Source organism: Pristiophorus japonicus, chromosome 16 (assembly GCF_044704955.1).
Source record: "Pristiophorus japonicus isolate sPriJap1 chromosome 16, sPriJap1.hap1, whole genome shotgun sequence".
In the NCBI taxonomy this organism is placed as follows: domain Eukaryota; kingdom Metazoa; phylum Chordata; class Chondrichthyes; family Pristiophoridae; genus Pristiophorus; species Pristiophorus japonicus.
In genome coordinates this window covers 111,774,992-111,802,410 of record NC_091992.1, presented here as the reverse complement: position 1 = coordinate 111,802,410, position 27,419 = coordinate 111,774,992, and positions in this window count along the sequence as shown.

The following is a 27,419-nucleotide window of genomic DNA, read 5'->3' as shown; positions in this document are numbered from 1 at the left end:
TACTGCTTTGATGGGTCCTGCCTGGAGAAAAGCAACCACCACTGCAAAAGCTGGGCCCACAGTTGAGGGAGAGGATAAGTCCTGCAAATTCCACAGTCTGGCTTTGCTAAATGTTACGTATTGCGCGGCTAGTCATACCTCGGTTCCAGGGGATGTGTCTGTCAGCTATGCTTCAGTTGATGGAAAGTCCTTCAAATGAGCCTGCTGCCTGTGTTGTGTGAGCCGACTCATGTCACCCTGCCCTCTTCTCTGCTACTAACCATTTGTCTGTTCTGTTATATTTTGCAGAACTTGAGGCCCTGATGATGCAAAAGAAGATTCAGATGAGGATGAACCTGAAGAGGAGAATATCATTCAATCCCACCTTCCAGACCAAGAGCATGGAGGGGAGGGGAGGGGACGGAGATGGATGAAGCCCCCACTGTTTTACTGACTTTTGTGGAGGTGCAGGTGCCGCCCATTGAGGTGCCAGCCCCTTCCGTGACTTAGTGGTTTGAGTGCTGGTGGGACATTCCATGGTTTCTCACCATCCGAGGCTGGTGAGTCCAGTGGGTGCAGCGAGGCACACCCAGGGTGAGGAGGGGAAGGAGAGCTCGAATGCGCTCTCCTGAGGTGCAGGATCTAACAGATGTGGTTCAGATGATTGCAATTGAGTGGGGAGAGCGTTGACCTTACCCGATCACTCCTGGACACCATCAGTGGGGTGGGTGATGTGGTGTTGGGAGAAGTAACAGCACTCTCGCGAGAAATGGGAATGATGTCCGGGACCATGAGTGAGGGAATATCTCCGTCAGCTGAAACCATGTCAGTGAACATGAGGGAGGGAATGTCACAGGTTGCTAATGCACTGTCAGTGACCATGAGAGAGGGAATGTCACAGATAGTTCAGACACTCTCAGTGAACATGAGGGAGGGAATGTTGGAGGTCACTGAGACACTGTCAGGGTGCATGAGGGATGGCACGTTGGAGTTAGCTGCTGCAATAAGGGAACAGACCCAGACCCCGCACCCATTAACAGAATCGACTGCCACTCCCACTCCAATCCCCACACCAGCCTCTGAAGAGCCGTAAGCCAGGCCTTCCACATTACCGTCTGCCCTCCCCATCCCCACCCCCCTCAACAGGTGTGCCCTACCCGAGATGTTAGAAAGAATAAGCTTGGTACGAACCCCAGAAAATCTGCACCACCGCCTGCGGGCAGGGGTGGTGGAGTCACAGAATAAGGTGGAGGAGAGATGGGTGCAGCCTTTCTTTGCTGCAGATGCTGTTATTATTGTTACTGTTGTAATTGTTCTCATTCAATTTTATTTTGTAAGTTATGTAAATTTACAAGTTTAAAAGTTAGTAAGTGATCTTAGAGTTTGTAAGTGATCTTAAAGTTTGTAAGTGATTTTAACTGAAAACTTTAAAGCTTGATACAAGAATAATTTTATTTAAGTTGAGTACAAAGAACAGTTTGTTAAACTTTTGAGTAAAATATATTTTAAATTAAAACTGAATCATTTCCATTATTTGTTCGATTATTAACACAACTTTTGAAGTAAACAAGAATAATTTCCATTATTTGTTCCTTTAACACCACACAACATTACAGAACAGGTCCAAACTGTAAACATGATCTTTATGGAATAGTTGTCGCTGAGCCTTCAGGTAGCAAAGTGTTCACGAATGAGCTGCTGGCACAAGGCTCGAGCAATCGTTAAAGGGGCACAATGGCCCACCCTCCTCTGCCATCATGCTCCGGGTTCAAGTATTTGCATGGCTTACTTGTCATCATCCTCCTGCTCGTCATCTGCATCTTCCTTATCATTATCATCAGCCACTCTCATCGCAGGTGGGTCTTCTACTACCAGCTGCTGCTGTCTCATGATGGCTAAGTTATGCAGCATACAGCACACAACAGCGAACTGACTGACAATCTCAGCGAAGTACAGCAAGTAGCTTCTGGAATGCTCCAGGCATCGGAAATGCTGTTTCAAGATGCCAATGATCCTCTCTATGATGCTACGCGTCGCAATGTGTGACATGTTGTATTGATGGTCAGCTTCCATCCGGATTACGTGTAGGGACGTCATGAGCCAGGTGGTGAGGCTGTACCCTTTGTCTCCCAGTGGCCAGCTCTGCCCTTCTGGCTGCTGCTGAAACATGGCAGATACAATGCTCTCACGTAGGATGAACGCATCATGGGTGCTCCCAGGGTATCTTGCATCGACTGACATGAAGCGATGCATGTCATCACACACGAGCTCTACATTAATGGAGTGGAAGCCTTTTCTGTTCCTGTACACTTCTGAATCCTCCAAAGGTGCTCTCAAGGCGATGTGGGTACAATCAATGCAGCCCTGTACCTTTAGGAAGCCAGCAATTCTGGAGAAGCCCACAGCCCTGTAACGCATTGCCTGGGCGGTCATGGGGAACTTTATGTAGTCATTCCTCCGGGCATATAGTGCAGTTGTCACCTGTCAAATGCAGACATGTGTTGCATGTTGAGAAATGGCACACACATCCCCAGTTGTAGCTTGGAAGGATCCAGATGCATAGAATTAAAGTACAGCTGTAACCTTCACTTCAACTGACAAAGCAGTCCTCCTGACGCTTCTAGGTTTTAGGTCTGCTTTCACCAACTCACAGATCTAAATTACAATCTCTTTCCGGAAACACAGTCTTCTGACACAGTCTGCATCACTCAGGTGGAGGTACGAATGCCTGTTTTGATATACCTGACGTGGGTAAGGCCTCCTGCCCAGCACCCTACGGGCTCTGAGGTGTCTCATGCAATGACGTCGAATCATTTGTCTCCTCCGTAGCACCATCATGCAGAAGGCTCGCATGAGGTATGGCATTGTCTGTGTTGCTTCCATGCTTAAATTTTACCTTTGCAAGAAGCTCAAAACGGCACAAAGGATGTAAGGCAGGACAGATTCTTTGTCCTCTCTCCCCAAGGTCTGTATGGACCACACCCAGATCTGATCAAGCGCTGTGATCGGGAAGTCCCACCCCCACCAACGTCCCCGGGCTCATTGCAGTCTTGTGACTTATTCCAATTGCATTGAGCAGCACCTTCAATCCCCCCCGCCCCAAACACCCCGGGCTAATTTGCTGCCTAGTGCAGTCTTCCGATCGTCACCTCACTCCCCCCGCCACCCCCCCCCCCAACGGCTTGTTTTGCAGCTGAGCCCCGAGCCCCTGTGCCCGGACGTGGGGCCGATTCTGCTGGCCGACGCTACGACTCTCCAGCCCTGCTTGAAGACGTTTGGTGGTGGCGTGTGAGTTTAAAAAATGAAAACTTCAGAATTCCATCAAACTTCCATCTACTCGGTTGTAAGGTTTAAAAAAAAATGTCATCTTTATTATGTATACTTAGTGTTCTTGACTCCCTCCAAAACTTTGATGCAAAACAATGGCGTCTTTCTGCGTCGATTTCTCAGTGTGCACTGTTTTCTCTTAACTCACCAGAAGGTTTTTCGGGAGTGGCCAGATATATTGACCTAAGAGAATTTTTGGGGGTTGGGCAAACTTTGAAAAATGATAAAAACTGGCGCAGACATGAGTTAACACCGCCTATGACGTAAAAAAATAGAACCTAAAAAAATCGTAACAAACGATTTACGGCGCAGATTCCTTGGGGAAACTTTAATTTATAAACTTGCACCAAAAAAAGCGGTGTGTGCCAAAAAAACGGCGCAAATGACCGGGGAAAATTGAACCCATAGTCTCTAACTTTAGATAATCTATTTTAACAGGCTTTTAACTTTACCACATTAGAAATAGATTTAGGGACTGTGACAGCTCGGAAACAGTATAATTTGATGGTTCATTAACAAGAGAGCACCTTTTTTCACCCTGACTTCAAATATTCTCCTAATAGCTGTGGGCATGTTTTCAATGACACCCATGTTTGAAGGGCAATACGAGATAGAAACAGAAAAAAACTGCAAAGTAGTTCGGTTGCTTTGGATTAACTGGTACAAGGCTGATTTCTGTTAGCTTTTGGATGAGATGTTAAATCGTGGCCCCGTCTGCTCTCTCGGGTAGATGTAAAAGATCCCATGGCACTATTTTGAAGAAGAATAGGGGAATTCTCCCCGGTGTCCTGGCCAATATCTATCCCTCAATCAACATCACGAAAACAGATTATCTGGTCATTATCACATTGCCGTTTGTGGGAGCTTGCTGTGCACAAATTGGCTGCTGCGTTTCCTACATTACAACAGTGACTGCACTTCAAAACAAAAAATATTTCATTGGCTGTAAAGTGCTTTGGGATATCCGGTGGTCATGAAAGGCACTATATAAATACACGTCTTTCTTTCTTTTTTTCTCTTTTTCCTCTTTCTTTTTTTCTCTCTTTCCTCTTTCTCTCTCTCTTTCTCTCCCTCTCTCTCTCTCGCTTCTTTCTCTCTCTCTCTCACTTCTTTCTCTCTCTCTCTCTCTCTCTCTCTCTCTCTCTCTCTTTTTCTCCCTCTCTCTTTTTTGTGATGTTTATATGATGTGAAATGTTAATGTATAAAAAATGCTGCAATGTAATGTTTTAAACTCTGCATTATTTGTTACTGGACTGTGTACTATGAGATGATATCAATACTTTGCACTTATATGGCATTTTAACATCCCAAGGAGTTATCAAAGAAATTTTAACACCGAGCCAGATTAGAACAGGTCACCAAAAACTTGGTCAAAAAGGTAGGTCTTAAAGAACGTCTCGGAGAGAGAGGTAGAGGTGGAGAGGTTTATGGAGAAAATTCCAGAGCTTGGGAACTAGGCAGCTGAAGGCATGGCCGCCAATGGTGGAGCGATGAAAATCAGGAATGTGCAAGAGGCCAGAATTGAAGGAGCGCAGAGAACTCTGAGGGTTGTAGGGATGCAGGAAAGTGCAGACATTGGGAGGGGTGAGGTCATGGAGTGATTTGAAAGCAAGGATGCGAATTTTAAAATCGAGGCATCGGACTGTATACTTTTTAACACGGTCTGCCATTTTTTTGTTACTTGAAGCATAGATATTTTCAAACATAACATTATTACTGTTCACTTGACTCCATTCTGCATTATGTATACTGTACAGAATAGATTGTGAAAAATGCTGTTAGTTAGTTTATTCTTTAAACAACTTAAAACAAGAACTTAAACTATTATATTTCTAGTACTTGGAAAAATAGTCCATTCTCAGCACACTGTTGCCTGCAATACATTTCTTTGTGCTTTATTTTTCTGACCTGTTTGTTGACTGTCCTTCCAGTGCCTAACCAGCTGAGCTTTAAAATGCTCACACTTCAGGATCTGTAAAGTGGTTTTCCAAAGTTCCATGGCTCAACAATCTACTGCAAAGTCTCATGTCATTACAGTGTGACATTTCTTTGGGAAGCTCAACTTTTCAGCATCTCATTGAAAGTCACTAGGCATTACAGACGGCTATTTTACCTGAAATGTTACTGAATTATTAAATTATTATTTAAATTATTTCTGATATTCTAGAGTTGGCTTAATTTTTCATTTAAATTTAGACTTTTTTCCTTTTAACTCTATCGGTTCTATTTTTCTCACTCAATCCTCTGCCCTTCCTCAAAATTCCTAATACTGCTTATTGAAAGGTTGGAAAATGAGCTGTTCATTGGCCTTAGCTGCAAACATTATGAAATAACTGGGTGTTGGGTGCCTTTCCTCTAGATGACATCTCCCCAGATTGTTCTGACTGCCATTGAAAAGTTGTCGTGTATAGAGCGCAATGAAATGTTCATATCTCAAACTTTCATGTCACAGAAGTCACAGACGATCCAAGAATTAATGTGTTACACCATCGGAGCCATACAGCTTATTACTTTATCATTGTTCATCTTAAAATTAATACTTGGGGCTGTTTCCTATGGCATGGCCCAAAAAAAGATTTTTTGTTGTTGTCAGGATTGACCTGGGGTTGGGAACTCAGCCCCCTAATTTGTGGAACTTTAGTTTCAAAATATTTAACAAGAATCCTGCCTGCATGTTTTACCATTCCTTTGTTTTTATTAACATAGAATTACATAGAATATACAACACACAAACAGGTCATTTGGCCCAACATGTCAATGCTGGCGTTCATGCTCCACTCGAGCCTCCTCCCATCCTTCCTCAACTAAATCTATCAGCATAACCCTCTTTTTCCGTCTCCCTCCTCTGCTTATCTAGCTTCCTCTTAAATGCGTCTATACTATTCGCCTCAACTACTCTCTGTGGTAGCGAGTTCCATTTTCTGGGGAAAGAAGTTTTGTCTGAATTCCCTACTTGATTTCTTGGTGACTATAATTTTGTTTTTCTCCACACTCTTCCCCGCAAGTGGAACACACGCGAGGGGGCAATTTTAATCCTACTCGCTCAGCAGAAGCCTGGCGGGTGGGCAGTTAAAATCAACCTGACTCTTAACTGTCTGAAAGCCGCCATGATCACAGCATCTGCAATTTTAAATTGCTCTCCTGAGCAGGCAGCAAGGACACACACCTGCAGCTAACCGGGTCCGTCTTTACATATGCTTGTGTGGCCCGATGACATCCTTGAGACCCGACTGTAATTATAATTCGGGTCTGAGCAGGAAATCCACCTGGAGTTAAAATCGGGGCCAGCAGTCGACTCTATCAAAACCTTTCATAATTTTAAAGACCTCCATTCGGTCACCCTTCAGCCTTCTCTTTTCAAGATAAAAAAGACACAGCCTGTTCATCCTTTCCTGACAGGTGCAACCTCACAGTTCTGATATCATCCTTGTTATATATGCAGACTGTAGATATACTCTCTTGTGTAGTCACCGTATAGTTGCACAAGATGGAGACTTGTTCCCTGATGTACGATCAATAAGGTTTACACTGTGGATATACTATGCTGGCACCACTAGAGGGTGCAACTGGTGGAGACTAGGGTTTCCTGCCCCTGTGGCAGAGGCTGTCCACCAGAGGGCACTGTGATGGGAGACCTGAGGGTCACCTGCATAGGTGTGCAGGGCCCAGTATAAAAGCTTGCCCACCATGCCGCCGACTCACTCTGGAGTTACGAATAAAGGACCAAGGTCACTACAGTTTGAGTACAACACATTGCCTCGTGGAGTCATTCATAAGTACATTACAGACATAACAATCCTTGTAACTTTTTTGCACCCTCTCCAGTGCCTCTATATCGTTTTTAAAATTATCGTACACAGTACTCCAAGTGTGTTCCAAACAAAGTTCGATCATAAGTTTAACATAACTTGTCTAAATTACCACCTGAACAGCTATTATATGGAGAAGAGTTGCCATACTGAAGGTTGGGAGGGTGGGCCGCGTCTGTGGACTAAATCAAACTTCAATGGATCTCAAAATACATTACACAATGAGAGTCAGCAGATTGAACAGTGTGTTATGTAGTGTTCGAAACCATTGCACAAAGCACAGAAGCCTAATAAGTTTTGGCCTCTAAATAGGAAGGTAAAACGATTTGTGCAGTGGATTTTCACTCCTGTCAGGAGCTGCCACCATGATTGATTGAATGCCACACCATGTACAATGAAGCTGAAGCTATTAAAAATGCAATTAAACAAACATGAAGAACGATGTGACTCTCTTAATAAATCATGAAAACAATTTCATTCTTTCACATAGGTATTATGGTAAATGGCATTCAACCTTATTAAACTATTAAAAAAATTGCATTGTGGATTAATTTAGCACCATTTGCCTTCTGTTATTTTTAACCTGTTTTTTAAAATTTAACACCACAATGAAACCAAGTGGAAAAAGGTGGCAGGGCCTCTTACACATTTAATTTAAATTGAAAGGGCAAATAAGCCTAAATTATGACAAAGTGAGCTTGAGAGGCCACTCTCCATTATTGTAAATTATGATTTTGTATTCAGCCGAGTTGTCCTGCACAAGGCTTGCCTCGGTTTTGGAGATGAAAGTCTGTTCCATTTTACTTGCTTGTTGGGAGGAAATTTTACACTACACAAGCTGCTGCTTCTGTTGTAATCAATATGTGCACTGGGAACCACCATTGAAGCCAAAATTTGGCAAGGGTGGGCTTCAAACTAAATCAGACATAGAAGCATCTACAAGTTCCGTGTATTCTCGGAGTTAGTATTGTGACTTTTTATTTTTATTTCTCAAATATTGGCCTTTTACGAAACCCTGTTTGTACTACAGCATTTATTCTGCGATCAGTCCAGTATGAAATGCACTCCCAAACAAAATATATACTGTTGGAGCACAGATTCGAGTGTGCTGCAGGAGGGTGGCTTTTTACACAGATTTTGGACCATTGTTGATGCAGTACAAATTGGTACAGGAAGAGAGGGATCACCGACCTGGTATTTCAATGGAAGTCTGATGAAGTCTCTTCTGTGAATTTTTCTTTTGTTCCTTGGCCATTCATATATTTTCCAATATAGGCTGCAGTTCAAAGTGACTGCAGCTGAGCAGATTCCATCTCCTTGCCAACAGATCTGCCAAAATTACATTTTCAGAAGTTGCACGTTCCCAAGCTGTGCGTTCCTGTAAGTTCATCAGCAGGTTAATTATTGGAGAAAATGAGGCATTTGCTTCTTTATTGTAAAGGGGAATTTAACTTCCATGGTGTGGGGAATCTATGATCTCATAAAATGCGATGAGCTGTATGTAACAAGTATGTTTTTTTAAATTGCAGGAATCATTTCAGGATTTGTCTTTTAGGAACACTATGGGGCTGAAATTGTCCCCTGCCCGAAATGGGGTGCTCCCACACATTGTGTGTGTTTTTACCGCCGCAGTGGTTGAGGTCACCTCTTGAGCAAAATTCCGCCCTTTGTTTTTTTTTCCTCTTGGATCTGGAAGTGGCTCTTGATGGGGGCGGATACGCAGTGGTGGCAAAACCCGAGGGGCGGAGGTGGGGGGGCCGAGTGGCCGCCGTGATGATGTCATCATGTCGTCGTCTCACCGTGGCTTAAGGGGGAGAGCATTCGTGATTTTAAAATTTTGGCCCACTGGGCCACCAGGGAGGGTTTCGGCCACTCAACAGGCTTATACTGCCTGTTGGCAGCCCGGCCGAACCCAGGGGCATAATTGTCGGGCTGATCTAGCAGTTGGCCGACAAACTAAAACATGATGGCAGCGGCGGTCGGTCCTCCTGTTCGAGGGGAGCAGCGCCGCCATCGCCGGTGGTCCAGTGAGGCGGCCGAGGAAAAGCTTGTTTTGGCATCGCCGGGTGGACCAAAGATTTTCATGGCGGAATTTTGCCGTCGGGGCTAGATTGTCGGTGTGCACTGTGATGTCACACTCAACGTGGATTGGCAGCAGCGGAATGTTGGGGGGGGGTGGGGGGGAGAGGGGGAACGGGGTCACCGCCGGTATAACGCGGGAGCGGAATTTTGATAATGGCGGACATTGCACGGAAACTCAGCGGCCATGACATCCCGCAGCATGACCGGCGCTTTCTGGTGTCAAGAGGCCTTCAGGAAAGGGGCAATTTTGACCCCTATCTATTTATAATACTTCATCAGAACTTTATAAAAATGGTAGGAAATTGTACAGTCGAACAACTGGGTGATTTAAAAGTCAACTTAAATACTTGTGATCTAAATAACTAACGTTATTTCGAGCACAGTGCGCAGTTCAGTATTAGTACATCAGTACTTTGATTCAACACTTCTTAAATGTCGACAGAAAATAGTATTCCTGTGGAAACGGAAGAGGTAACGATCAATCATATTGGAGAGATAAATAGAACAAATCAGAGAAAATGGAAGAAAACTGATGGAAATAATAGGAATGGCTGAAAAATAAAGTGAACACAGCTGACAGGAGTTGAGCAGAGATGTTGGAGAAGGAGCTGATGTGGCTAGCTGATAAAACTGAAGAGCACTCGGTACAAGCTAAAAGAAGAGCACTCGGAGAAAAGTATGAACGATTAATGGAAAACTGTAGGAAGGTTGACAGGAGAGACATTAGCGGAATTCAAATCATATATGGATTTATGTGGTAATATAAGACTTTCTCGTGATTTTAAAATGCTTGCTTGGATTCATCGATGAGTAGAAAGCTACATGTAATTGGAAATGTATAGTAATGCAAATAGGTGCTAAAATAGTAATAAAGACATAATGACAGGTATAGCTTTGCCAGAAATGGAGCAGATGGAAGACACAATTATTTGTTAATAATGGGCATTATTGGAAAACTAGATCCACAGTGCCAAGAAAATTGCCAAAGCAAGTATGATGCCTTTTTAGCCAGCTACATTAACTAATATAACTTGGGTGTTGGTTTCTGCGATATGTAATCCACATTCCAGCACTTCTAATTTGAACAAGATCATTAATCTATTCATTTATCATGTGTGAAAATATTATGATTTAAAATAAAAACAAATTTGACTTTGTTGCTGAGCCATTTGCTATTCTTAAGAGAAAATATTTGGTCAGTTTTCAGCTAGACTGTTACACTGGAGTACTAGGTCTTTATACCCTCTCCGTTTCACGTCGGGGAAATCTGACCTATAATTTTAAAATGGAAACTAAATAATTAAGCTTTCCAGGTAGGATACCATTTGATTCTTAGAACGACGGGCATTTATATAAGCGACTTTCACAACCTTAGGATGTCCCATAGCGCTTTATAGTCAATGAAGTACTTTTCGAAGTGTTGTAATGTAGGAAATATGGCAGACAATTTGTGCATAGCCAGATCGCACAACAACAATATGATAATGACCAGATAATTTGTTTTCAATGGTGTTGGTTAAGGGAAAAATATTGGCCAGGATTCCCCTGCTCTTCTTCAAAATAGTGCCATGGGATCTTTATGTCCACTTATCCGAAAGACGTCACCTCTAACAGCACAGCACTTATGCGGTTAAGATATTCTGGAATGTGTAATTTTTTGTTGTACTATACTTTTTCCAAACTGCATAAATAATGTTGGGTTTCTCAATGGTTTAATGCAACAAAAGTATATTGGACCTGCTATGATACTTGCATGCACTTATGGGTTCGTCCTTGGGCGATAGGGATCTTATTATTCATGCATACTCTCTATACCAGCTCCAGCCGTTCCTTTCAGATGTCTCTTAGCAGGTTATAAAGAATGTTTCTGGACAGAGAATTTTGTAGTAAAGGCATTGACTCTGTTAGAATGGATGTATGCAGAAGCGTCCAGCCTGATTTAAACCTCCCCCCGCCCCCACCTGCATGGGTCTGAGATTAAGTATTACTATATGGTAAAATATTGCATTTATAACCACTCCATTATACTGCTTGTTTGATTGTGGTGCAGTGCAAGATATTGTAATGTACCAAAGCCAAATGTGCAGCATAACTGGGACAATACAGGGCTACAGGGACATGGGCAGGTTTCAAATGGGGACCACGGAATGATTTATTCTTTCACAATGTGAGGAGATACTTATACCCTGGGGATGAAGAGGGAGCTGCGGTGAAGTGTTATGGAGAGAGGTTCATCAACATATGTTTGGCTGTGCAAATTTATAGGGATTTATTTACTAACCAATTTGGAACCAGAAATTAATTCTATTGCAGAAAAAGAGCAAGTAGGTTAATTAGCTGATTTCTGCAGAGAGCAGGGAACACATCTGGTGGAATGTCAAGAGCTTTTCAAGGAGCTCATAGCTGTAGTCACACAGCTCCAAATTCTGCATGAAGGACACCTATCCAACAGCAGCTTTGTAAAATGGGACATTAACAGTCATAGAATCATAGACATTTACAGAACAGAAGGGAGCCATTTCGGCCCATCGTGTCTGCACCGGCCAACAAAGAGCTATCTGCTCTAATCCCATTTTCCAGCTCTAGGTCCACAATCTTGTAGGTTACGGCATTTCAAATGCATATCCAAGTACTTTTTAAATGTGGTGAGGGTTTCTGCCTCTATCACCCTTTCAGGCAGTGAGTTCTAGACCCTCATCACCCTCTGGGTGAAAGAAATTCCCCTCAAATCTCTTCTGAACCACCTACTAATTACTTTAAATGTATGCCCCCTGGTTGTTGACCCCTCTGCTAAGTTTCTACGCATCGGCTAATAAAGGCAAGTATTCCATATGCCTTCTTAACCACCTTATCTACCTGGCCTGCTACCTTCAGGGATCTGTGGTCCTGCACTCCAAGGTCCCTTTGTTCCTTTGCACTTCAGTGACCTACCATTTCATGTATATTCCCTTGCCTTGTTAGCCTTCCCCAAATGCATTACCTCACACTTCTCCAGATTGAATTCCATCAGAGCACTTTGTGGGAAATCTGAGGGTGAAAGGGAAGTCTTGCAATCCATCCTGTGGTCCCAGGTTGGTCCCTTCTGGAAGGGAAATCTTGAACCACAGTGCTGAGAAACTTTACTTCCGATCTACATCACGACATCGACATGTTTCGTAAGCAGTATGCTGCTCTCCGCATGGTTAATTACATACAAACATACGAACAGTGATGGACAGGAAAAGACCTGTTAGTCCATCCAGCCTGCATCACAATATAATACATTCCTCACCCAGCAGAAAATCAGATTAAAAACCCAGGCCAATTCGGAAGAAAAAAAATCTGAAACATTTCTCTCTGACCCCCGTCCGGTAGACCACTCTTGGCCCTGATTAATATAAATACAGTATCTATCTTTTATACGAGGTGATTGCCATCCCAGCCAGAAACTAGTCTAGCTTTCGCTTGAAGGAATTCATCAAATTAATGCTCACCTCCTGAGTCGGCAGCCTGTTCCATGGGCCCATTATCCTGCCTGTAGGAAAGAGTTCAGACCTGGGGGGATTTGTTCCAAATCCTCGGAATCTGGAGATGGAGGGAGTTCCAGGTGCAGTGGCAAGGTCCAGGAGGTTCTTGGTGCTGCGGAGAGGTTTGATAGGTGGGTCCAAGCTGTTGTCCGTGCAGCATGAATTTGTGCTTTGGGGGTGGGAAATGCACCCGCGATTCGAGCCAGGGGGAGCTTAAGCTTAACTTAAACTTAAGCAGTGGTGGGGGAGGAGAATGGAGGAGAGAAGGTGTTGGGTGGCTTTGGATGGCCATGGATAAAGATGTTCAGTGGAGCTCCCTAGGGAGCTGCCCTCCCGGGCGCCATCTTGGGCACTTGGAGGAGTCTTGGCGGGCCACGTCGTCCACATGCCCGACACGAGACTCCCTAAGCAGGCGCTCTACTCGGAACTCCTACACGGCAAGTGAGCTCCAGGTGGGCGGAGGAAACATTTCAAGGACACCCTCAAAGCCTCCTTGATAAAATGCAACATCCCCTACCAAAGATAATTGACAAAACTCTAGGGGGGAAATAAGATTTGTTTTTGCACTGTGTTATGATCTGGTGTGCACTGCCCAAAAGGTGGTGGAAGCAGATTTAGTAGTAACTTTCAAAAAATAATTGGTTATTGCAATGTCTGTAAACTTGTAATGTTTGTAGCTCCAAACTGTGGATGTGGACGTATTGTGTACTGCAACTGCAGAGTTAATAATAAACAGAACCAGGCAAATTTCCGGAGGCTTCCGAAAGAGCTACCTGCCATGTTGGAAGCTGTGTGTGCTTGTGCTCTGTGAATATATCACATTTGGCGATTCAGATGGGATTTTTTTCGGATGATTTAAAGCTTAAATTTTGTTGGTGAAGGATTCAGCCAGCCGACAGAGAGACTTTGGAAGTTTCTGTCTTTGGAAACAATCTATAAAATCCGAGGTAAAATACATAACACGGCGTGAACAGCTAGGGATTAAAATGGCAGGTGTAATCGGACATTTGGGAGAATATAGACACAATCGGGAACATTTTAAAGCGTATGTGGATCGGCTAGAAATGTATTTCACTGCAAATAACATAATCAAAGTTCCAGACAATGCAGTCCAGAACCAGGCTGTGTTGCAATGTAAGAAAGCGATCTTCTTATCGGAGGCGGGTCTGACATTATACGAAACCCTTGTAAATCTGCTTGTGCCTGATGAGCCAAAGGACACAACGCTGAACGAGATTTTAATGAAGCTAGAGCAGCACTATAACCCCAAACCGTTAAGAATTGCTGAAAGCTATCGTTTCGTGATTCGGAATCAAAAGTCTGATGAAAGTATCAGTGATTACATCGTAGCATTAAAAAAGCTATCGATGCACTGTAATTTTGGAAACTTTCAAATCCGCGCATTACGGGATTGTTTTGTTTGTGGGGTGAAAAATGATGCGATCAGAAGGAAGTTATTGACGACGGATGACTTGACTTTTGAGATTGCTTGTCAGACAGCGAGGTCGATGGGCATGGCCAAACAATATTCCCAAGAATTAAATAATAATTACGGTCATCAGTCAACCGAGGTAAATCACCTGCAGGTTCAAGGTAAAAGACGGCCATGGCCAAAAGTCTCAGAAACTGGAAATTCTAACAGAGCATCGAAGTCGTGCTATAGTTGCCTGGGACAACACATTGCTCAAAGTTGTCCATACGTGAAGGCAGAGTGTTTCTTCTGCAGAAAGACAGGGCATTTTGTGAAGGCATGCCGACTGAAGGGTAAACCAGTTTTTAAAGCTATGAGTCCAGCGTTCAAAGCTATGAGTAGAAATCCCAAGAGACTACATAGCATGGAAGAACAACAACAGGATAAGGAGATGTTAGAGTTACACGTCATCAAGAGCACAAGGTTAACGTACAGTAATTCGGAAAGCATCAAAATCCACATAGGTGTTGCGGGATTCAACATACCAATGGAAATTGATACGGGTGCATCAGTGAGTGTTGTACCGGAGTCACTATATCATGACAAATTGCATGATTTTCAACTGGAGAAATCCAAGATATAGCTGCGAGGCTACTCAGGAGAGAAAATTCCTGTGGTAGGTCATATCACCGTACCGGTGAAATATAAAGATCAATTTCAGAACTTGCCTCCAATAGTAGTGTAAGGAGCCAAGTCTGCCTTACTAGGAAAAAATTGGTTGAGCTCACTGAAACTGGATTGGAGTAAGATTTTCTGTGTGGAAGCGAGATTTTCATCAACGGATGAGGTTATCAAGAAGTATCCGAAGTTGTTCTGCGAAACGGGCAGTCCGATTCAAGGCTTCAAGGCGAGTGTCAGGGTACAGAAGGATGCTAGATCAGTTTACTACAAGCCACATTCCGTACCATATGCACTCGAGGAGAAAGTTGAGCAAGAACTCAAAAGACTAGAGACTGAGAACATTATTTGTAAGATAGATCGATGTAATTGGGCTACACCCATTGTTGTTGTACCTAAGTCCGATGGTAAGGTAAGATTGTGTGGTGATTATAAAGTAACCGTAAACCAGGTTCTAGAGGGTAATGTCCCCAATACATTGCTGAATATAGAAGATTTGGTCACAACACTGACAGGTGGTCAGATCTTCTCAAAACTGGATCTTACGAATGCCTACTTACAGCTTGAACGAGAGGAGTCCAAGTCATGTTTGACTATAAATACTCATCTAGGCCTATAACAATTTAATAGGCTACTGTTTGGAGTGTCTTCCGCCCCTGCCATATTCCAAGGGGTGATGAACCAGATTTTGCAAGGTATTGAAGGGGTAATATGTTATTTGGATGACATACTAATTTCAGCACCAAATAGGCAAATTCATTATAACATATTGAGTGAAGTCCTCAAACGGCTAGAGAAGCACAGAGTACGAATGTCTGTTCGGAAGTGTGAGTTATTTAAAAACTCAGTGGAGTACTTAGGGTACAGAGTAGACAAAGATGGTTTACATCCAATCATGGAAAAATTGTATGCGATCAGAAATGCATCCACTCCCAGGAATGTCACTGAACTTCGTTCATTCTTGGGTCTTTTGAACTACCGTATATACTCGCGTATCCTACGATCTCACGTATCATGCGACCCCTAAATTATCGTCCCCAAAACATGATTTTATCATATATCTCATGTATCATGCGAGTCACTTTTCTGAGATACCAGATGCCACTAGGCTAGGCTTTCAAACAAGTTTAACAAGTACCCAACACGTAACAAGTACCCTAACACATAACAACGATCGAATACAGACCTTAACAACCGAATCATGAAACATCGAGTGGATTCTGTTGTGAAAGCTGTTCGCGAATCGAACACCGATATAGCAATCATTCCAGCTGGCTTGACTAGCGTCGTTCAGCCACTTGACGTATCCATTAATAAGCCATTTAAAGACAATATAAGAAAGAAATGGAATGACTGGATGATGGAAGGAGAGAAATCATTTACGAAGGGAGGGAATATGAAGGCTCCGGATTTGCCTCTACTGTGTTTGCGGGTAAAAGAAGCATGGGCTGAGATAGATGGAGATTTGATTGTTAAAGCCTCTAATAATGCAGCAAACTTCAGAGGGAGTTGTGGGTGGCGATCTCTAGACCACAGCAAAGATACAGTACAAGTGTCAATAGAGGCTGCAATCCAGCCCAGGAGATACCTGCCGAGATTCAGCGTGGATACGGTCTGCTTAACAGCCTAACAGCCTAATCTTGGCCAGCACTTCACACCCGCAAATTTTGTATCTCGCGTATCATGCTACCCCCCAAATTTAAGTTACAATTTAGGTCTTCAAAAGTCGCATGATACACGAGTATATACGGTATTATGGGAAGTTCCTACCAAATTTGGCTACAGTATTACATCCACTGAATGAACTTTTGAAAAAACAGGTCCATTGGAAGTGGTCAAAAGAATGCAAAACAGCATTCAAGGAGTGTAAAAGCAAATTGGTAGAGAGCACCATATTAGTTAATTATGACATATCTAAAGAGATTAAGCTAGCATGTGATGCCTCTCCGTATGGAGTTGGGGCAGTAATCTCTCATGTATTAAGTAGTGGGGAGGAGAGACCAATTGCTTTTGCTTGACACACTCTCAGTGCCAGTGAGAGTAATTATGTGCAAATTGAAAGGGAAGCTTTGGCATTAACTTTTGGGGTCAAGAAGTTTCACAAATACTTGTATGGTCGTAAGTTGACCATCATTATGAACCATAAGCCCCTAACAGCAATCCTCCATCCAAAGTCCCCAGTTCCAACATTAGCTGCAGCCCGAATGCAGAAATGGGCTTTGATTTTGTCAGCATAAAAATATGATATTGAATACAGACGATCATCTGATCACAGTAATGCTGATGCAATATCTAGATTACCTTCCCCATCACAAGTTACACCCGATAGGGAAGAAGTGTTTTATTTTTCATACATTGATGAACTGACAGTCACAGCTGAAGAGGTTGGTAGAGCAACCAAACGTGACCCAGTGATGTCAAAGGTGTATGAGTATATTGCAAATGGATGGCCAAACCAGGTAACAGACAAAGATACACATCCATTCTTCATTCGTAGGAATGAATTATCAGTCGATAAAGATTGTATCATGTGGGGTACAAGAGTGGTTATACCAAATAAATTCAGATCCAAATTATTAGGAGACCTCTATGACCAGCACCTAGAATGAGCTTGACCAAGAGTTTTGCACACAGTTATTTATGGTGGCCAGGTCTTGATAAAGATATAGTGTACATCGTGAGTCAGTGTACGACATGTCAATCGGTAAGCAAGCAACCACCACCAGTACAATTACAGCCATGGAAATGGCCTCCCAGGGTGTGGCAAAGGCTACATATTGATTTTGCTGAGTTAGAAGGACAACAATTGTTCATTGTGATTAATAGCCATTCGAAGTGGGTTGAGGTGTTTCCAATGTGGAAAATACCAACAAGTAAAACATTGGACATTTTACAAAAATTATTTTCTTCATTTGGCCTCCCTGAAGAAATTGTTTCGGATAGATAATGGACCACAATTTCGTTCAGAAGAATTCACGAGCAAACATGGTGTGAAACATACCAAGGTTCCACCATACCATCCTGCTTCGAATGGTGCAGCAGAGCGCACTGTACAAAATGTAAAACGTGCCCTCATAAAACAAATGTTAGATCCAAATCCAAGGAAACGACAGTTGTCATTGGATCACAAATTGGCTAATTCTTTAATTATATATCAAAATACTCCTCATACTACTATTGGTAGAACACCAGCAGAGTCGTTTTTCAAACGACAGCCACGAACTAGATTCTCGTTGTTAAAACCAAATTTGGCACAGTCAGTAGAAGAGACACAATTAAGACAGAAAGAGAATTATGATAGAGGTAGAGTAAAAGAGAGAAGTGTGAAATTAAACGAGGCGGTGAGAGTGAAGAACCATTACCATAAATGGTTAAAGTGGTTACCAGGAAGAGTGGTGAAGATATGTGTTCCTCGCACATATTTGGTAAAGAAGTTTGATGATGGACAGGTTAGGTTTGTTCATATTGATCATATTTTACCTACAGACATGGAAGGAGTTGAAGGTGGGAATGATTCAATTATTTCTGACTCATCAGATAGTTTTGATATACCAGTAGCAAATCCTAAATCCAATGTATTGGAAACAAATCCAGGAGAGAATCAGAATGAAAGTCTGAGTCCAAGTCAGGAAAACAAAGAGCCTGAAGTTAGAGTGAGTTCAAATGAAAATCAAGGAAATTCCGTGGAAAAAAACGTTCCTCAGGATGAGCCTCGAATGAGTTTAGATTCGACACCATGTTTGGAAGGTTCTGTTCAAGAGTGAAGATATCCTCTTCGAAACAGAAAACAAGTGGTAAAGTTAAATTTGTAAATATGGAAAAAAAAGTTTATATCCTGTGTTATGTATGATGGTTGTTATGATGGTTTCTTCATTAAGGAGGGAGAAGTGTAATGGCTATAAGCTTGTAATGTTTGTAGCTCCACACTGTGGATGTGGACGTATTGTGTACTGCAACTGCAGAGTTAATAATAAACAGAATCAGGCAGATTTCCGGAGGCTTCCGAGAGAGCTGCCTGCCATGTTAGAAGCTGTGTGTGCTTGTGCTCTGTGAATATATAACAGATATATACCTGGAAAAGGTAAATTTGCGGGGCTATGAAGAAAGAACAGGGGAATGGGACTTTAGAGAGCCAGCATAAACGTGATGGGCTAAATGGCCTCCTTCGGTGGTATGATTTTATGTCTTTTGTATTCTCTGCAAAACTTGAAGTAATCAAATGGTTCATTATAGATATCACCCCCCCTCCCCCACCCCATAACTGTGGAGATGTGTAATATGAAGTAATATAAAACAAGTCGTGTTCAGGTCAGTGAGCAAATGAGAAATGTAGGGGTGAATTTTACCCCCCAAAAATGGGTGGGTTGGGGTTGGGTGAGAGGTAAAACATTTTAAAACTTCCAACCAGCCTCCAGCTCCCCAACTTCCGGGTTTAACAGAGGAGGGACAGAGGCCGGGCAGCCAATCCACTCCCAGGAGGTGGCTTGGTTATTTAAATATTACAATGAGGCTAGGAGCCTAACACTTAACTTGCCTTACAGGTTTAATCCTGGAAGGCTGGATTTCTGAGGCCGCAGGAAACTCATCAGCCCAAGGGAGGCGAGGAGAGCTTCGGGGAAAGGTAAGTGCCTTTACAGCACTGTGTGGTGGCCAGGAGGAGCACGAGTGCCCCCTCCCCCACCCTCCCGCCACCTTCCGACGCTCCTTAGCTGTGGCTGCGGTCTGTTCCGAAGTCCTCCTCGCCCAACTGGAAGTCAAGCCTATCAATCAGGCTGGCTTCCAGGCAGGGAGCCTGCCAAAAGAAAAATGTTCAAAACTCCACCACGCCCCTGCCAATATCGGGGCCATGGTGGCCCATGGAAATTTAGATACTGATCAGACAGGCACTCCTGAGGGCAGCAGTGAACTCTGACCGATACATATTGTAAAAGTACAGGTTGTTGAGTCACTTCTACTCCTGTATACTAATTGGTATTTAATTTTAGAATGTGTAGTTCCTCTTGTGTTACTGTACTTGATAATCAAGTGTTGTGTACACAATACTCCATTCCCCGGCAGGGAACAACGCAAGCTGGTCCGGGAGAGCGATGGTTTCGAGGAGGGAGACTGGATTGACGTCACCATAATCCAGGTTGCTGGTAGGAGCGCAGGCAGGACCATCGGTGGGGTCGGGATCCAGCTGGAGGAGGATCAGCGAGGCCTAGAGATAGAGTCCAGCGAGGGGGGCAGTGATTGGAGGCGGTGAGCAGTGAAGGATCGATGATGTCGTGGCCCGGGATCGGTGGGGTCAAAGTAGAGAAGCAGCGGTGTTGTGGCACGGAAGTGATGGGGCCGTGGCCTGGGAGCTGTGGGGTTGAAGTAGAGGAGCGAAGGTGCCGTGGCCCAGGAGCGGCATGTAACACCAGCGGGGTCGGGACTCAGGGATGGCGCAGCAGAGCTGGGTCTCCAGATGTCTTGGTTAACCCTTGCCATTGGACCTAGGCCTTGCTCTGTCAAGCCCGTGTGGTGGCTGGTATGCAATGGCCACGCCACGTTAAAAGAATTCACGCACAAGCATCTTCCACCTTTCAAGATGTATCTCGGGACTGAGTCAGGTCACTCATTGAAACACCTGTGAACTCATCATTTTTTTGGTGTCATCCTCGACACAAGGGACTGCCTAATGCTATACTATACTATACTCCATTCTCCATGAATTATCACAAGATCTCACTCTAATTCTGTTGGTTTGTAAGTCATGCTATGAACATTCAAAGCAATAATAGTATTGCAATATATTGATACATAACCTGTTACCTATCTGTCATTTTAACAGCTGGTAGAGATAGAAGGTGATAATTCAGGCAAGATGTTCTGATATAAACCATAAGAACAAAGCTGAAGTAGTTTATGGAACTGCTGGATTGAAGAACTGCCTTAAAATCATGACCAAACATTTATTTTGTTACTGTATTAGTTTTTTTTTGGTTGCTGCTATTGCATAAGAGCGGAGAACTATAAATGTAGAATGATCTAGCAGTAAGGGTAATAGAGGTTAGTGATGGAGGATCAGCAGCTGTATGGAATCATGTTACCGGTGATCTAGGAGGTCATTTCTTCTGCTAAATTACCAAGATTTGTATGCCCTGTAGTTTTAAGTTATTGATGTGTTTAGGAGATACTCTAAACATCATATGAACCAAGATTATGAAAGATATTTTTTATTTTAAACATTAGCACTCTATTTTCTCCCCTCTCTTGTCACTGCTTTCTTATGCCAGAGGTGCCAGCCACTCTATGGTATTGCCCACAAGCAGGCATTTTTCTCGTGTGCGTTGGACATGTCCACAAGCGATCCTGATTCAGTCTTCCTACCCCCGGATCACTGACAAATGATCAGCATTGGGAACCTTGGCTGTTATTTTTCGCTTCTCCTGCCCAGAGATGCAGCGGCCAATTCAACGCTCCAATTTCTGCCTCATCTGACAGCAGCTAACTTGGCACAAAGCAGGGATCAACTTTTGGCTCTTATTGCTTGGTTCCACAATGGGCAGGATACGTATAGAATGAACCATTGTGAGGCCTATGGTTTTTGGAAAAATGGTTGGTTTTGTGTAGGAAAATCAAATATCCAATGGCAATGAATCTGTAAGGTTCTCTGTCTCATTCTGATTTCAGTGAATACAAATATATTTGTTGTGTTCACACTCTCTTTGTTTGTTACAGCTCACAGGACGGGCATTAGGTGCATGCTGGTTCATGCCGGTTTGGGGACACCATTTTGGGTTGTATAAAAGCACAGTTAAGTTACTTTTCTCCTGGCTCAGTTGGTCAGTTATTTACGCATACACAACAATATTACTGTGATGTAGGCAATTGCAGGACATCTCAATGATAACATGAGGGGAGGGAGGCCATTCACCCATCTAGCTCACCCTTCTATAGAAGCTTATAATCCCCACCCCTCCATCACAAAATCTGACTGTCCATTGAAAGATTCCTGAGGCTTTGCCTCTATTATCCTACCCAGAAGACCATTCCAAATATTATATTTATAGAGGTGCTTCCTGACATCAGACCTGAACTTGCCGACTACCAGCTTGTACCTGTGTCTCCTAGTCCTGCACATAATTTAACTTGAAATCATGCTCCAGATTCAGCCTTTCTACTCCATTTAGCAATATCAATGATTATAATTGGGTCAATATTGCAGGATTAAGTGTTTCTCTTGTAATGACCATGTAGTAATCAGTTTATATAAACAACATAATTAAGAGTCATTGATATGATTTGTAACCAACTCAGTATTAATTGTAACTCACTTTGTTGCTTGTGGGGTCAGCCCCCTTAGTGAATGCACATTGTATCTCATATCTCCTCCACAAGGATCACTTGTCCTTAATCTCTCCAAACTAAGCAACGTATCAAAGCTTTGATATTTTTTTACGTGTGTGTTTATCGATCTGTTGATATATCGGAGACCAATTGTAGCACTACCACTGCCGATAGCTGAACTCTGCTGGCTCAACAGGTGCTCTCCTGGTGTAGGTAGCCTGATGTCACACCATGCAGTCCATTTACCCATTTGGGAGCAGCAGGCTGTGATGTTAGTTAAATCCAAAGACAATCGGATCATAGAATGTATACTACCCACAGCAAATTTTCAGTAGATAGCCAAAAGGTCACATTTGAGTAAAGGTTTCAATGTATGTCACGCTGATCTACATTGACTCCTGGTTAAGCAGCGCCTTGATTTCAAAATTCTCATCCTTGTTTTCAAATCCCTCCATGGCCTCGCCCCTCCCTATCTCTGTAATCTCCTCCAGCCCCACAACCCTCTGAAATGTCAGTGCTCCTCTAATTCTGCCCTCTTGAGCATTCCTGATTATAATCGCTCAACCATCGGTGGACATACCTTCTGTTGCCTAGGCCTTAAGCTCTGGAATTCCCTGCCTAAACCTCTCCGCCTCTCTATCTCTCTTTCCTCATTTAAGATGCTCCTTAAAACCTACCTTTTTGACCATGCTTTTGGTCACCTGCCCTAATTTCAACTTATGTGGCTCGGTGTCAAATTTGTTGTCTTGTAATACTCCTGTCAAGCGCCTTGGGATGTTTCACTATGTTAAAGGCGCTATATAAATACAAGTTGTTGTTTTTACACTATGCTTTTGGCAATGGGGCAGTATCTTTTTGGGCACCAATTCAGTGTCATTAGTCCAACATAAATTTGACTTTTTTTTTGTTATGTTGCTGGCGAGACTTCTTCAAAGGCATGGTTTCACACCGATAATGGTGGACACGGGCTGCAATATGAAAGCAGTTGGTATGAAACCCCACCAAAATAATCTAGATCATTGAGTATCAATGGTAAGCAGCAGCTGGTAACTGGCACTTCATGTTGCCTTCAAGCACATGTGTGTGGAAATCAAACTTCCTCCAGCTTCACAGTGATTGTGAGGCATACTGTGAATTTACTTCTCGATCTGATTCAAAAGCAACAATATAGTCCTTCAGTGAGGCACAAAAGGGATAGGACACAGTTAAGGCATTCCCACAGGCGAAGGGTGCAGGCAGTTTTGAGTACCCAGCAAGTTATGAGTTTGCAGCTTGTTATCGTCAGAAATATTTAATTTAATGTACAAGTTCTTCTCGGAGGCCTCCAGGGAGCCCCTTGTGAAACATTTTTTGTGACTGGCAATTGCTCAGACTTCAAAGGCCTGAAAGCAAAACAATTTGACATCGCTTGTAGCAGTGAGAGGGAGAAAAAAAAAGTTTTAAAAATCAGCTACTACATTTTGCAAATCTACATAACATTTTACCCATGGGAGTTTTAAACAAAGTGATTCTTCTTTTTAAAAAATGCATTTTTTTAATTAAACTGTCCTTTTTTTGAAAAAAAATTAATGATTCTTTCCCAAGCTTATCACAAATGGTAAGCTTTTAATATCTACAATTTCACTAAATTGATTTAGATTGAATCACTTCAAAGAAAATGATAATCAAGATCTGAGAATAGAAGGAAAGTAATATAGTATCTCTTTCTACATTTAAAAACAGTTCTTTGCTAATTTTCTTTACTCGATTCCACGACATGATTTATAAAAGAGGGTATTATGAAAGGCTGGATCCTGACCTCAGTTCAGATGACTTAAATACCTTGAGTATTTTTATCATCTGAACCCCTTCAGATTTGTCATAGCCTTCTAGCTATTCATTATTCTATCACTGTGTATCTGTGTCGATATTACATAAATAAGCATTGTTTTATTCAGTGAATTGCAACATTTTCAAAGCACTAGAATATGTTTATACAATAGATCTGAAATTAGCTTTAAAATAATCTAAGTATGATCATTTTACTTGCGATTAAATTTTATGGATTTGTCATTTTTCAAGAGCAAATGCAAAGCATTGTTTTGTTTTTGCCACCAGAGAGGAGATAAGACAAATGCTGTGTAGCACTGCTATTAATTTCATACAGGCATCTTCTGATAACATAAAGAGACAGACGTTTAATTAGTGGACCCAGGCCCTCGGGCTAACTCTACTCCCAAATGGCTTTTTCATGAATATGAAGTAACTTTACATTCAACACTTGCCCAGCTTCATTGAATAGATTTCTCTTATCCTTGCTGTTTAATATCATTTGAAACATTCTCTGGTCTTGCTACCAGAGAAGAAAGATAACTTTCTCACAAGTTATGAAAATAACAAAGCAAATTACCTCATTCCTTACACCCATCGGCTTGCAGCTCATCTGTGCGTGCATACTGTGTATTTAATGCAGCTTTATTAAAACAACAAACCCCCCCCATTTTCTTTGTTCCTCCCTTTTGAAGGCATTGTCTCCTACTATGCTACAGTTCCATGGACACCAGTAGTACTGAAGTATCTCAGCATTCTTCATGTATGAATCTAAATAATGAGGGGGTGTTTTCTGAGACTACATGCCACTAGTGGGGCCTCGTATGCAATGGGCAACTTAGCCGAAAATCGTGGGGTGACTGCCCACGGTGTTGGAAAATTTACCCCTGAGTGCTGATAGGCTCTTCCATGAACCTGGTCTTCTCCAACCCCAATACACACAAGTCCGCCCTTTCCAGAGGGAGTCGCTGGATGTTTATCAGCAGCATAGACTGTCAACTGAAGCAGGGAACTCTTAATCTGAATGGCTTATCACCACATGGGACAGTGCATTTTATTGCTGAGCTAGAAATACACTTTTCAATCATAGTATGATTGTCATTTGACCAATTATATGCACACGCACACACACAGTTCAATATACGGGTGTACTGTTTTACAGATGAGTTAAAAGTCCATTTAGCCTAGGTTGTGGATGTCTCCATGATTGACAGAGTATAAATATGGGTACTGTTGGAATTTCACCAGTTAAAACCTATCCACTTTTCAGTGCAATGCAATGGGAAAGTTTCCTGCTGCTTGTCCAGCCAGGACCACTGTAAGGAGTGTAGAGTTGTAGCAGGCAAAGAGCAGACAGATAGGTGGTCAAGAATGGAGATACTGAAGGTAGTGAATTGATCTGACATGTAAAATGGTCCAGATTAAGAGGGCTTATCAGTATTAGGAGGGTCTGAGGAATCGGTGTAGTTCCTCTACCTTACGGTATGGATTAGAATTGCTTATTGTATGTAACATTTATGTATGTAAAGCATACTTTTAACACAATTAATGAACCATCCTTAACCTTAGTAACACATAACAAAGACCGGAGAGGTTAGCAGTTACAAGACATAACATTTTGACTAGAAGTCTCTGGGGAAGAGATAAGAAAGCTGGTGTTTGAGAACAGAGTTACTTCAGACATCATGGGGATTACGGCAAAGTTCACATCACTGAACAAACACAATTAACATATGATGGGAGATGAACAGTTGGGAAACACCACTCAGAGCCAGTCTGATAAGAGATGACAAATCAATGTAACTTCGCTGATAAGCAGTAAACCAACCGATGTTTTTGTGGGAGAGTCACACACTTGGGTTTGTTGTATAATTGTAGGAGAGAACCATTGTTCTAGGAAGGTTCATGTTTGAACTTTTGATTCCGTGCTCGTTATATGGGCGGGGGTGTCGATTCCTTATATCAGGGAGTCCATCTTTAAGGAGAGGCATCTTCTTTTAACCCCTAAAACCACCTTCCCACCAAGGCAATGGCTTTCATAAGAACATAAGAATTAGGAACAGGAGTAGGCCATCTAGCCCCTCGAGCCTGCTCCGCCATTCAAAAAGATCATGGCTGATCTGGCCGTGGACTCAGCTCCACTTACCCGCCCGCTCCCCATACGCCTTAATTCCCTTATTGGTTAAAAATTTATCTATCTGTGATTTGAATACATTCAATGAGCTAGCCTCAACTGCTTCCTTGGGCAGAGAATTTCACAGATTCACAACCCTCTGGGAGAAGAAATTTCTTCTTGACTCAGTTTTAAATTGGCTCCCCCGTATTTTGAGGCTGTGCCCCCTAGTTCTAGTCTCCCCGACTAGTGGAAACAACCTCTCTGCCTCTATCTTGTCTATCCCTTTCATTATTTTAAATGTTTCTATAAGATCACCCCTCATCCTTCTGAACTCCAACGAGTAAAGACCCAGTATACTCAAACTATCATCATAAGGTAACCCCCTCATCTCCGGAATCAGCCTAGTGAATCGTCTCTGTACCCCTCCAAAGCTAGTATATCCTTCCTTAAGTAAGGTGACCAAAACTGCATGCAATACTCCAGGTGCGGCCTCACCAATACCCTGTACAGTTGCAGCAGGACCTCCCTGCTTTTGTACTCCATCCCTCTTGCAATGAAGGCCAACATTCCATTCGCCTTCCTGATTACCTGCTGTACCTGCAAACTAACTTGTTGTGATTCATGCATAAGGACCCCAGGTCCCTCTGCATCGCAGCATGTTGCAATTTCTCCCCATTCAAATAATATTCCCTTTTACTGTTTTTTTTTCCAAGGTGGATGACCTCACATTTTCCTACAGTGTATTCCATCTGCCAAACCTGAGCCCATTCGCTTAACCTATCTAAATCTCTTTGCAGCCTTTCTGTGTCCTCTACACAACCCGCTTCCCCACTAATCTTTGTGTCATCTGCAAATTTTGTTACACTACACTCTGTCCCCTTCTCCAGGTCATCTATGTATATTGCAAACAGTTGTGGTCCCAGCACCGATCCCTGTGGCACACCACTAACCACCGATTTCCAACCTGAAAAGGACCCATTTATCCCAACTCTCTGCTTTCTGTTAGCCAGCCAATTCTCGATCCATGCTAATACATTTCCGCTGACTCCGTGTACCTTTATTTTCTGCAGTAACCTTTTGTGTGGCACCTTATCGAATGCCTTTTGGAAATCTAAATACACCACATCCATCGGTACACCTCTATCCACCATGCTCGTTATATCTTCAAAGAATTCCAGTAAGTTAGTTAAACATGATTTTCCCTTCATGAATCCATGCTGCGTCTGCTTGATTGCACTATTCCTATCTAGATGTCCCGCTATTTCTTCCTTAATGATGGCTTCAAGCATTTTCCCCACTACAGATGTTAAACTAACCGGCCTATAGTTACCTGCCTTTTGTCTGCCCCCTTTTTTAAACAGGCGTTACATTAGCTATTTTCCAATCCA